The sequence below is a fragment of the Sceloporus occidentalis genome, unplaced genomic scaffold (genome assembly GCF_023333645.1).
Source record: "Sceloporus occidentalis isolate IW3139 unplaced genomic scaffold, rSceOcc1.0.p SCAF_5, whole genome shotgun sequence".
NCBI lineage: Eukaryota > Metazoa > Chordata > Lepidosauria > Squamata > Phrynosomatidae > Sceloporus > Sceloporus occidentalis.
In genome coordinates this window covers 135,448,044-135,459,017 of record NW_028316985.1, presented here as the reverse complement: position 1 = coordinate 135,459,017, position 10,974 = coordinate 135,448,044, and the positions used below count along the sequence as shown (strand labels likewise).

The following is a 10,974-nucleotide window of genomic DNA, read 5'->3' as shown; positions in this document are numbered from 1 at the left end:
ACAGTCTCCCAAGTTAGCAATACAACAATATGGAACATGCTAATCTTCCTGTTTCTGTAAAAAGTAATGACAAGTGATCACATTTTTTTCACTATAATGAGAACAAATGACTTTTAAAGTATTATTACAAGCTGCACTCAGTAGTCTATGTAGCATAATAATAATAATAATAATAATAATAATAATAATAATAATAATAATACTTAGCAACAGAATCTAACTTCAGATGCCTGAGCACAGTGAGGTAACCTCAGGCAGCAAATGCTGAAAGCTAGCAATCATGGCACAGTGTTGAAGAAGAGATCTGGAGAGAAAGATAAAAAATTATGTAGCGTAAGAAATAGTATAAATCAGTATGGAATATGGGAATGTACTGTCTCCTGCTCTTTAAATAAATACTAAGGGCAGCTGTCAATCCCAAATATAACAAGCAAGTATACTATAAAATATTTAAAAGCAAAAAAAACTTCATAGATTGAAAGTATCATAGTCAAAAATCCAAACAGGAAAGAAAAGCAACATCAAATAGGTGCATTTGTTTAAACTGTAAAGCTTGAAAGATAAAATAAGTTGCTGCCTATTGCCAAAGCCAGATCACTATATGCACCTGTCAAATCTTCCAAGGGATGACATTCCACAATCAGGATGCCATTCTAAGATGTCCCTCTGATACACATCAGAGCTAGGAACAAATAAAAAATAACATGCCAAGAGCATGTACACAGCAGGAAAAGAAGTTTAATACAAAGGAGTTTGAACAACTGAAGCTAATCATGTTCACTGCAACAAGATTGGGCCTTTCTTTTATTGTAGTGTTGCAGAGACTGCAGCTGTAGTTCTGAAGACATATGTAAGTCAGAGTCAGCTTCACACTGACTTCTGTCCATCAAACTGCAGGGGAATGAGAAACCAACAAGTCATTGTGACTGCCCTCTCACCTCTCTCCCTCCTCTATAGCAGCAGCCCCTTGGAGCTTTGCTAGTGAAGTTGGATGGGGCACAAAAGACTAGAAATAGAACCTTGCACCCCATTCAAGGAAGTGCATATTGGTACATAAAACATGCATGTGCCACTAATTGTGGATTGTGGCCAATGTGTGGAACTTCACAGTTGATGTACAACCACTATTTGTACCACAAATATTTTCTTTTACAAAGCATAGTCACTGTGATTTGAAGTAAAAGATCAAAATGGGGAAAGGGTTAGGTTTTCACCTCTTCCCTCATTCTGCTTCCTCAATGAATATTACTTCTTCTTCCACCAGCTGCTTTAATACACACATCCTGCAACACATACATGGGAAAGCACAGGGGTAGTCAAATATTTTCTCTAGTAGGGATAAAAGCAACTGAATTAAATTATTTTTAGTGGGGAAAAGAGGGAAAGGGAAAGGGTTAAAATAGATTATTTTTAAAAGTAGGGGCGGATAATTGTTTTGGACTAGAAGTCCCATAACCCTTCATTATTGGTTCTGCTGGTGAGGTCTGACTAGGGCTAATGGGATTTATTTTCCAAAAACACCTAAAAGGCCACAGTTGCCCACTTTTATTTTTAAAACAACTGAGATGCCAAGAAAGAGGGCAAACACTCACATCAGCTCCAGTTAACATCTTGTCTTGAACTAATGAACAATTTTATTCATTATGAAAGCTTGCTTTATTTCCTAGAGCATATTCACAGTTCACAGTTATAGCATGCTAATCTCATTTTAACAATTGCAGCTCCATCCTATGGAATCCCGGGATTTGTAATTTGCTAGGAGTATTCAGAATAGTCTAGCAGAGAATTCTAAATACCTCACCAAAATGCACTTCTCAGGATTTCTTAGGATGGAGCCATAACATTTACAGTGACAGGGCTTTACCAGCATAATGTAGAAAGACTCTGATTCTTATGAATATTATCATTTGGACCATATTGATTCCTGAATGCTAAGCAACTGAACAAAAAAATCCACACAAGCATTGGTTAATGTTCTGCCACTATAAGGATGTCATATTGCATCTTGCAATGGACCTATATGTCTCAAATATTTACACTTGTGACAAATATTTTTGGTTTACCACTGTCACTAACATAGCTTCAAAAACACCAAGGTTTAATATTTTATCACAAAAGAAAGCAGAGGGAGCAAATTTATTGGTGATCAAGCAAATACATTAAGAAAACAGCAGCTGACAGTGTATTGATGAAAGCAAACAAACATCTGTGTGGATGGGCATGAAGAATATATGACATAGGTGGTGAAAAAATATCACTTGCAAATGTTCAAAACACACAGCTGAGGTGCATAGTTGTACATATATTATTCTGCTGTCATAGTCTTCAGTTAGCGTTGCCCAAATAATATTTTAAAAAATGAAGTTTTTTTTTTTCATATAAGAAGTCTTAAAAAGAAAAGTAATAGGGTCAAATGGATCCAGGGTTGATAATGGTTTTGAGAGGGGAAAGACCAGAGGTCAAAGGTTATGTGCAAGCTACCTTAGAAATATAAAGTTAAAAAGCAAGATTCAAAAATACAGGGTTTGATCTGAATTGGAAACTGCTAATAGGATAGAAAGATGCTCCTATAAAAGAGGAAGTTGTCCTTCAGACAGACGCTAACTACCGAAATAGTTTTGCGGTTAAGTCAAAGAAATTGATAGGGGAGGGGGAGGGACAAGGAGCAAAATGCTGTGCTAGTGGGGTGCAGTTTTGCTTACTGGAATAAAACCTGCTTACATTTGCAAAAGACCAAAAGGTAGAATGTAGACTGTCTAAGTAAAATGTACCCGTGATATCTTGTGGTTTTGATCTATAAAAGAAATTTGCAATCTCTGTTCATTGCCAGTTTCCTTGGAGTGATTCAGGAACTGGACTGCTAGCAATAAAGGCCATCTGAAGAACTGGATTTATTGGCTTGCATACTCCTTTATTGATTTTATATTGGTTCCTGCTGTAACAGTTTTGACAGAGGATACCAGTCACACACCAGAGCTACTTAGTAGTTTCAGAACTCTCACATTCTTGCAAATTCCCATTTTAGATCCAATGGCAGCTTTATGCACTTCCAAAACTGAATCCCTGTTTCACATTATCTCCTCTTGATCCTTAAGGTGGGGGCTTGCTAATCCTTTGTGGGCCCAAATCAAACAATACGTCTCTTTAATCCAGGTCATATATGGCGCAAGACTGCAACTTCCATCTCTACCCATCCAGCATGTGTGTCCAACCTCTCATATCCCTGGATGTCCAAGATATGTAGGCCTTTTTGCAGAGTTTAGGGAAATTATTTTTTAGGCTGGTAGGATTACCAGTTCAAGATCATCTCAGGGCCAGAGTTTTCCAGACCAAACCTAAGACTTAGAGATGCCTCCTGGTAATATCATTCAGCTTTATGCATTAAGTGCAACCACAGTTCCTTATAGCTTGTCATTTATACCTGGTTTTTCACACAGTGGCCTATGTGCTTCCATCCCCAAAATGATTAAAGTGTTGGCATCCCAAAAAAGGAAGCAAATTCACTAATGCTTATTACACACAGAACACAACAATGGGTTAAAAGCACATTACTTAGGCAAGAAATTGGCCGAATGAGAATTTGGGTTACAGACGGATGAGGACAAATCCTCTTGCTAGCTTGGAAATAATTTTTTGTGCATGCCCCAAACTGTCATTTCCACAAGTGCATACACATACATGCTCCAGAGAGGGAAGGGAAATGGGGAGGAAAATCCTCTTTGCCCCAGAAGCTGTTTCAAAGGAAGGCAGGCTGAGGTTTCCCTTTGCAAACGCCCTTAAAACCACACACACACACACACACACACACATGAGAGAAAGAGGATGGGGCTGGTCCATAAACTTGCCCGATATCAGCAACGGCTAAACCTCCCAGATGCCCTCCTTTTCCAGGACATATTCTCCATTTCTCCCTCCTGTACAGGAGGAATTCCAAAACATCCTCTCTCTCTGCCTTCTCCCGCCAGCTGTTCCCTGCTGCAAGAGAAGGAGACCAGCCACGCGAGGGAAAGAGGGGTGTGTGTGTGTGTGTGTGTGTGTGTCCCTTTAAGAGCAAGCCTGCCTCCCTCTCCCTGGCACAGCAAGGAACCATGGAAAATCTGAGAACAGGGAGAATCTGGAACATGGTTTTCAGACAGTTGCTATTACATGAAGAGAGTGAATTCACAAATGAACCGGACTTGAAAACACGGTACTTTTCTGAAACTGCTTATTCCCGGATTCACATCATTTTCTTTCTGGAATCTGACCAGTTTGCACACAATGTTGTCTGAGAAGCAACTGTGAAATTGTCCCTAATGCCTCAGATGACCCTCCATTATGACCAGTTTAACCTTCCAGTTTTCCTCATGTGATAAAGTCCAGAGTGAGAGAATGGATCTTATCACATGGTTAAGTCAGTTTGCCTCACTCTGGTTTAATCCTCAATTTGGGCAGGATCCTGATATTATCACAAGGTTTTTGGCTCTAATTTTGACATCTGAGTACATTCTGGGTCCATCCCCGCAGCTCTTTTCAGATGCAGGAGTTTTCTGGCTCGAAAAAATGGCTGCCTGAGCCTTCCTGGCAGTGGGGATGAGCCCAGGATGTATTTGGGTAGCAAAATAGGAGCCAAGAAACTTACAATAATATCAGGATGCTGCCTGAATTAAGGGTTAAACCAATTACAGTAAAATGATTACAATTATCCATGAGACCCAATGACAGAGTTTAACCCTTATACATGTTTCTGTATGGAAATTAAGATGGCAATCTTAACTAAAAGGGATGGTCCCATATAGGCTAAGGAACATTTATTCTATCTGGCTAGCTTCTACACAGAAGGTGGATACAGAGCAGAGTGAAGAGTGAGTGCTGGTACTACAGCAACTGAGAGGCAAAGAAGAGACTAAATAAATACACTGACCCCACCCTGAGAGTCTTTGCAAGTTGCAGCAAAAAATCAATTAGGCTTTACAAATTGCAAAAAAAAAAAAAAAACCAAAAAAAACCTGCTGTTCCACTAGCTGAACTGGGAATTTGCACAGAGTCATTTCCTCTTTCTTGGTGCTCAGCCCACCAACACTACCCTTGACACCTGCCTTGTGATGACTGGCAACCCTATAGGCAGGTCATGCTGGCTGGGAGATTCTAAGAGCCAGAATTACTACATTATCTAATCCTGAGCATTCTGAATTTGTTCACAGAACCAGGTTAGAATGCTACATCTCAGCACAAATATTTGGACCTGTTGGAAATAAAGCAGGAATGAGCCAAGAAGGAAAAACCCTATGCACATGGTTTAGACTGCAGAAAATGTATTGTCTGATATGGCCCATAGTCAATCATGTACATAGATTAGTGTCTCTTTCACCTTCTGTGAAGAACAGCAAGCGTTAAAATACCTCAAGGCTGCCAATAGCACATGCAGCAAGGGCTCTATACATCTAATCACTGCTCTGTAATTTGCCCTATTCATGCTCTGATAGCTTATTCCTTGAACTACCAAGCAGTTTCAGTATTTTTTCAACCTTCACTTAAGACTCATTCAGAATTTTAAATATAACTGGCCAGACCCACACTGTTAGTTTCAAAGAACATGAGGTTTGGCGAGCATTAAGTATCTTCAGAGAAATTGATTTTGTATTGTATATTACAGCAATACATCATCAAGGGCAACCCTATTCAAACAATATGCCACTGCCACAGGTCCCACAAGGCCTTTTTTCTTATTGCTGCTGCTTTAATAGTCATTACTTGGCATAACTGAGCAGCATGACAAATACAGAAGGCAAAGGCTTTAAAGCAGGGAAGTAGACCTTTTGCCCACTGTTCTTTATGTGGAATGCTTTATGTATGACTTATATGATGAAAGAGGTAAAATAATGAGAAAGAATACCACTAAAATATTTATGAAAATGGAAAGCTTGTAAAATCTCCACCTATCGAGACAAAATGAATCATGGTTGTCTCTACACTGCCTGGTCTGAGCTGTGGCCTTTCTACCAACATCAGATATATCCAAAACTCCACTTCATCTGAGAATGCTGAGCAGCAACTGTCTCTTCATAGATTGCACCCCCAACTCTGGCATGTTGCATCTTGTTTACCTTACTGACAGCAGGTTTCCCATGTGTCAGTAGACAGCTGTTAAGAGCAGTACGTGATCTCCTAAGAGTGAAGGGAATGCCTCTGGGTGGAACAAACATAACCTCAACGTGTGTTTGCAAAAGGGCAGAGGTGAAGTGTCCTTCAGATCTTAATAATGGCTCTTTGATGGTCTGAGCAATACCATACAATGGTATTATATACACAAGGCAAAGTCACTCAGAATAGATTTGTTGTTGTTGTTGTTAACTGCCTTCTCATCGATCTTGACCCATGGCAACCATACAGATGAGACACCTCCAGCCCCCCTGTCCTTTACTGCTCTGCCCAGCTCCTGCAAACTCATATTCCTGGTCTCTTTAATAAAGTCCACCCATCTAACTTGTGGCCTTCCTCTCTTTCTACTTCCCTCCACCTTTCTTAACATTATTATCTTTTCTAATGATTCAAGCCTTCTCATGATGTGTCCAAAGTATGACAGTCTAATTCTTGTCATCTTGGCTTCTAGAGATATTTCTGGCTTGATCTGCTCTAGGACTCTTTTTCCCCCCTTTTGGCTGTCCATGGAATCCTCAGCACTCTACTCCAGCACCACATCTCAAATGGGTTGATTTTCCTCCTATCTTCTTTCTTGACTGTCCAGCTCTCATATCCATACATGGCAATTGGAAATACCCAGTTGCCTGTATGATTCTGACCTCTGTGCTGAGTTGTATGTCTTTGTATCTTAGGAACTTTTCTAGTTCTTTCCTAGCCGCCTTCCCCATTCTTAATCTTCTTCTGCAGTCTCCGTTCCAATCAATATTTGATCCCAGATATGAAAACTCTTTTACTATTTCTATTTCTTCATTTCTAGTCTGAATGTGTGTAAGTTCTCTGTGGTCATTATTTTTGTTTTCTTTATGTTCAACAGTAAGTCTGCCTTTGCACTTTCTTCTTTGATCTTCCTTAGTAGTTGTTCCAGGTCTGTCAGGTTCTCAGCAAGTATTATGGTGTCATCAGCATATCTCAGATTGTTGATATTTCTTTATCCTATTTTTACTCCTCCTTCCATGTCCAAGCCTGCTTTCCTTACAATATGTTCTGCAAATAAGTTGAATAGGTAGGGTGATAGGATGCAGCCTTGTCTGACTCCTTTGCCAATTGGGAACCATTCTGATTTTCCTTGTTATGTCCTGAGACAGTAGCCTCTTGTCCTGAGTACAGATTCCTCATTAGGACCTTCAGATGTGTTGGCACTCCCATGTCTTTAAGGGCATTCTATAGTCTTTCGTGATCTATGCAGTCAAAGGCTTTGCTATAGTCTATAAAGCACATGCTGGTTTTCCTTTGTAACTCCCTGCTACGCTCCATTAGCCGTCCTATATTTGCAATGTGATCTCTGGTGCCTCTTCCTTTCCTGAACACTACTTGGACCTCTGGGATTTCTCTCTCAATGTATGGTTGGAGCCTATGTTGTAGAATTTTGGGCATGATTTTGCTTGCATGGGAGATTAGTGCTATGGTTCTTCAGTTGCTACAGTCTCTTGTATCTCCTTTTTTGTGGTTGGGGATGTATATTGATAGGTTTCCTGTGGAGCCTTATTGAGATGATTTGGTCTGATTTTGCATTTTATCCTCTGACTGCTTTTTCAACATCTTTTCTTAGCATGAATGCCACTCCCATTTCTTCTTTTCATTTCCTGAGTAGAATACTCTGTGGTTGTCTGATTCAAAGTAGCCCATTCCTGTCCATTTTAATTCACTCACCCCCAGTACTGCTATGTCCATTCGTTGCATTTTTAATTTCCCTACATCTAGCTTCTCTTGGCTCATGCTTCTCACATCCCATGTCCCTATTTTGTGTGTGGTGCTGCTTCTGATGCGGTTTGTCTTTCTGAGAGTGTTTACTTATTGCTTCACCGTTTTTTAATGCCCTTAGCTGCTCTTGCAAGTGTGTTTTCCTTTAGTTTCTGTCTATCTCTCTGTTAGTGCTCTTGTCTTGTTTGTGTGACATTTTTGATGTCTCGTCATAGGATTTTCTTGGTGGGGTATTACATAAGGAGGACCACCTACACCTCCCTGTGCACAGTGCCAACAAGTGTTAGCTATGATGTCACTGCTGTTCTTTATTTTAGTGACACTCACCACTACTGCTGCTGCCCAGCAGTTGTTTTCCTGTGTCATTCTACCTCCCCCCTTATTGTTGAACTGATCATTTCCCTATCATTCTCCTCCTTCCTTCCTCCTTCCTTTTCACTTCCCCCTTCATGGCCTTCTTTATTTTAGTCTCTCATCTGTCTTCCAGCCCTGTTTGATTTTCCTTGTCCATCCTCTCTGGTTTTCTCCCCTCCTCCCTCTGGAAGGGAGGGCGGCTGAGATGGTCTGTGCTGGGGCTGAGATGGACTCACATGGCTGCTTTTTCCCTTGCTCTTCCTCCCAGCTGTTACTCCAACAGAATGGATGAAAAAGAAAGCCTGAGTGCCTTGTTTTCCTAGGATTTCTTCTCTTAGACATGTATTGTTAACCATTTAATCTTCTGAGTTTTTGGCTAAGTGCTGATCCAAAGGCTTTGAAGAGAAATAAAGGGAGCTGCAAAACTGGTAGGAGGAAAAGCCTAGCCACTATCCTTACCACTACCAAGGGGACATCTTAGAAAAGGTACTTTTGGAATACAGCTCCCAGAATGTCCCAACCAGAATGGCCAGCAGCAATGCTAGTCAATTCTTGGCATTGTAAACCAAAAAGTAATTTTCCAAGCCCTCAGTCATGAAGAAGTTGCAGTCAAGGGCCTAGGTTTTTAACCAAAAGCTGTTTTTTAAAAAATGGAAGGATCTCTGCAAGTAGTTCCACAAAAACACAGGGGAACATAGGGTGAGAAAGCTGGTGCCTATAATTTGCCTATGTGGCTTAATTACCAGCGGGGAAGAGGACTCACATCTTTGCCCCTGTTTGCATTCACTGGCTCCAGTTTGTATCACTTCACAAGCATTGAATACCTGTATAAGAAAAGGCACAAAATGAGCACTGCAGATGAAATACTGGTAGCAGAATAATCAGCATTTCTTTCTTACTTAAGGGAAACAGCATAATGCAGAATGTAACTGAAATACAGCCTCTGGAGCTCATTCTAGCGGGTAGTGCATGTGGCCCATTACAGATGGTCTGAGATGAAACTGACAAACTGTTCTTGAAACACCTCTGGGCACCACCTCTGTGTGGAGCACAGTGATCAAAGGCCAACAATGATTTAACATTCAGGCTGAGATGCTTGCAGAACTGGAGATACTTGTAGAATCTGAGATACTATTTATCATGATTCTGAAGACGCTGGCTGAAAACGGTGACAGAGAACTTGGGGATTTGGGGTGGGGTTGAATTTCCCAGGTTTTTAATCTTGAGGACTTTGAACTCATTTATCACTTGAGGCAGGCAAAAATATAGCATAGATGCTTCCTGCAGACATATAAACTACTATAGATGAACCATATATATTACTACCATGCTGTACGCTTCTCTCGATAAAGATGCAATGACACTTGCTTTAATAAATCTTGCCAGTCAGCAAGCAGATATGATTAATAGAGTTATTCTCCAAGATGGAAAAATGGGGCAATGACTAAAAATCTGTACTTTCCTTAATTTACATCGTGTTACCTACTACTTTTCAAAGGTTGTGAAGGGATAATCTAAGATATATACTATATTTTATGTCTGCACTTAAATTGGCCTTAACTTTAAGCACAGCTCAGCACCTAGCATATCTCAAAAGGCATTCCTTAGCATTTAAAACATGTTTGGACAACTGTGTTGTATTTTGGTGGCATTTTTTTTCCTGATCCTGGAATCCTCCATGGGGCAAAAAGACAGCCAGAATGCCCACCCATCCACCATGCCGCCAATGTGGGCAAATATGATGTGGCTAGAAGTCCATATCTAGTTTTGATTTATTTTTTTAAAAAGTATCCTTAATTGTTTATGCTTCATACACATAGCAATTCATGTTGTGGAAAGAGGGAAGAAAAGAGCAGTGTGCAGAGTCTACAGGGGTGAAGACCACCAAAACAGCCCTGCAGCAATGTGGTTGTAGGGCCAAACCTTTTCTAGCTTTGGTTTAAAGATATATGAAGAAAACTCTTTAGGTGGATATATTTTTCAAAAAAAAAAAAAAAAACATGGTGCAAAAGTGGAAATACATGAAGGTCTGTCATGTGGAACATGTACCTCTGAGCTGCAATCCCTCCCCACCACTGAATTACAGTAATAAACTAACAAGCTATGGTTTATGCTGTTTTTGCCAGTTTTGAAGGAAACTTTTTAGGTGGATATATTAAAAAACAAACAAACATGGTGCAACAGTGCAAATACATGGAGGTCTGTCATAGAATCACAGAATCATAGAGTTGGAAGAGACTACAAAGGCCATCCAGTCCAACCCCCTGCCATGCAGGAACTCTCAATCAAAGCATCCCCGACAGATGGCCATCCAGCCTCTGTTTAAAGACCTCTAAGGAAGGAGACTCCACTACACTCCGAGTCAGACAGCCCTTACTGTCAGGAAGTTCCTTCTAATGTTGAACTAGAATCTCTTTTCCTGCAGCTTGCATCCATTGTTCTGGGTCCTGTTCTCTGGAGCAGCAGAAAATAAGCTTGCTCCCTCCTCAATATGACATCCCTTCAAATATTTAAACAGGGCTTTCACTTCTTAACCTTCTCTTCTCTGGGCTAAATATCCCCAGCTCCCTAAGACATTCCTCATAGGACATGGTTTCCAGACCCTTCACCATTTTAGTCACCCTCCTTTGGACACGCTCCAGTTTCTCCACATCCTTTTTTAATTATGGTCCCCAGAACTGGACACAATATTCCAGGTGGGGCCTGACCAGAGCATAATATAGTGGCACTATAACT

At 40.5% G+C, this 10,974-nt stretch overlaps 1 protein-coding gene across 1 annotated transcript in view; it reads right to left on the bottom strand.

Annotated features, from left to right (window-relative positions):
• Positions 1 to 281: 281 nt before the first annotated feature.
• Positions 282 to 10,974, bottom strand: part of TMEM192 (transmembrane protein 192) — a 147,974-nt gene continuing 137,281 nt past the window's right edge. The window contains exon 7 of the mRNA XM_089527014.1: positions 282 to 304. The gene's annotated coding sequence lies outside the window, so the exon portion shown is untranslated. The remainder of the gene's footprint in view (positions 305 to 10,974) is intronic.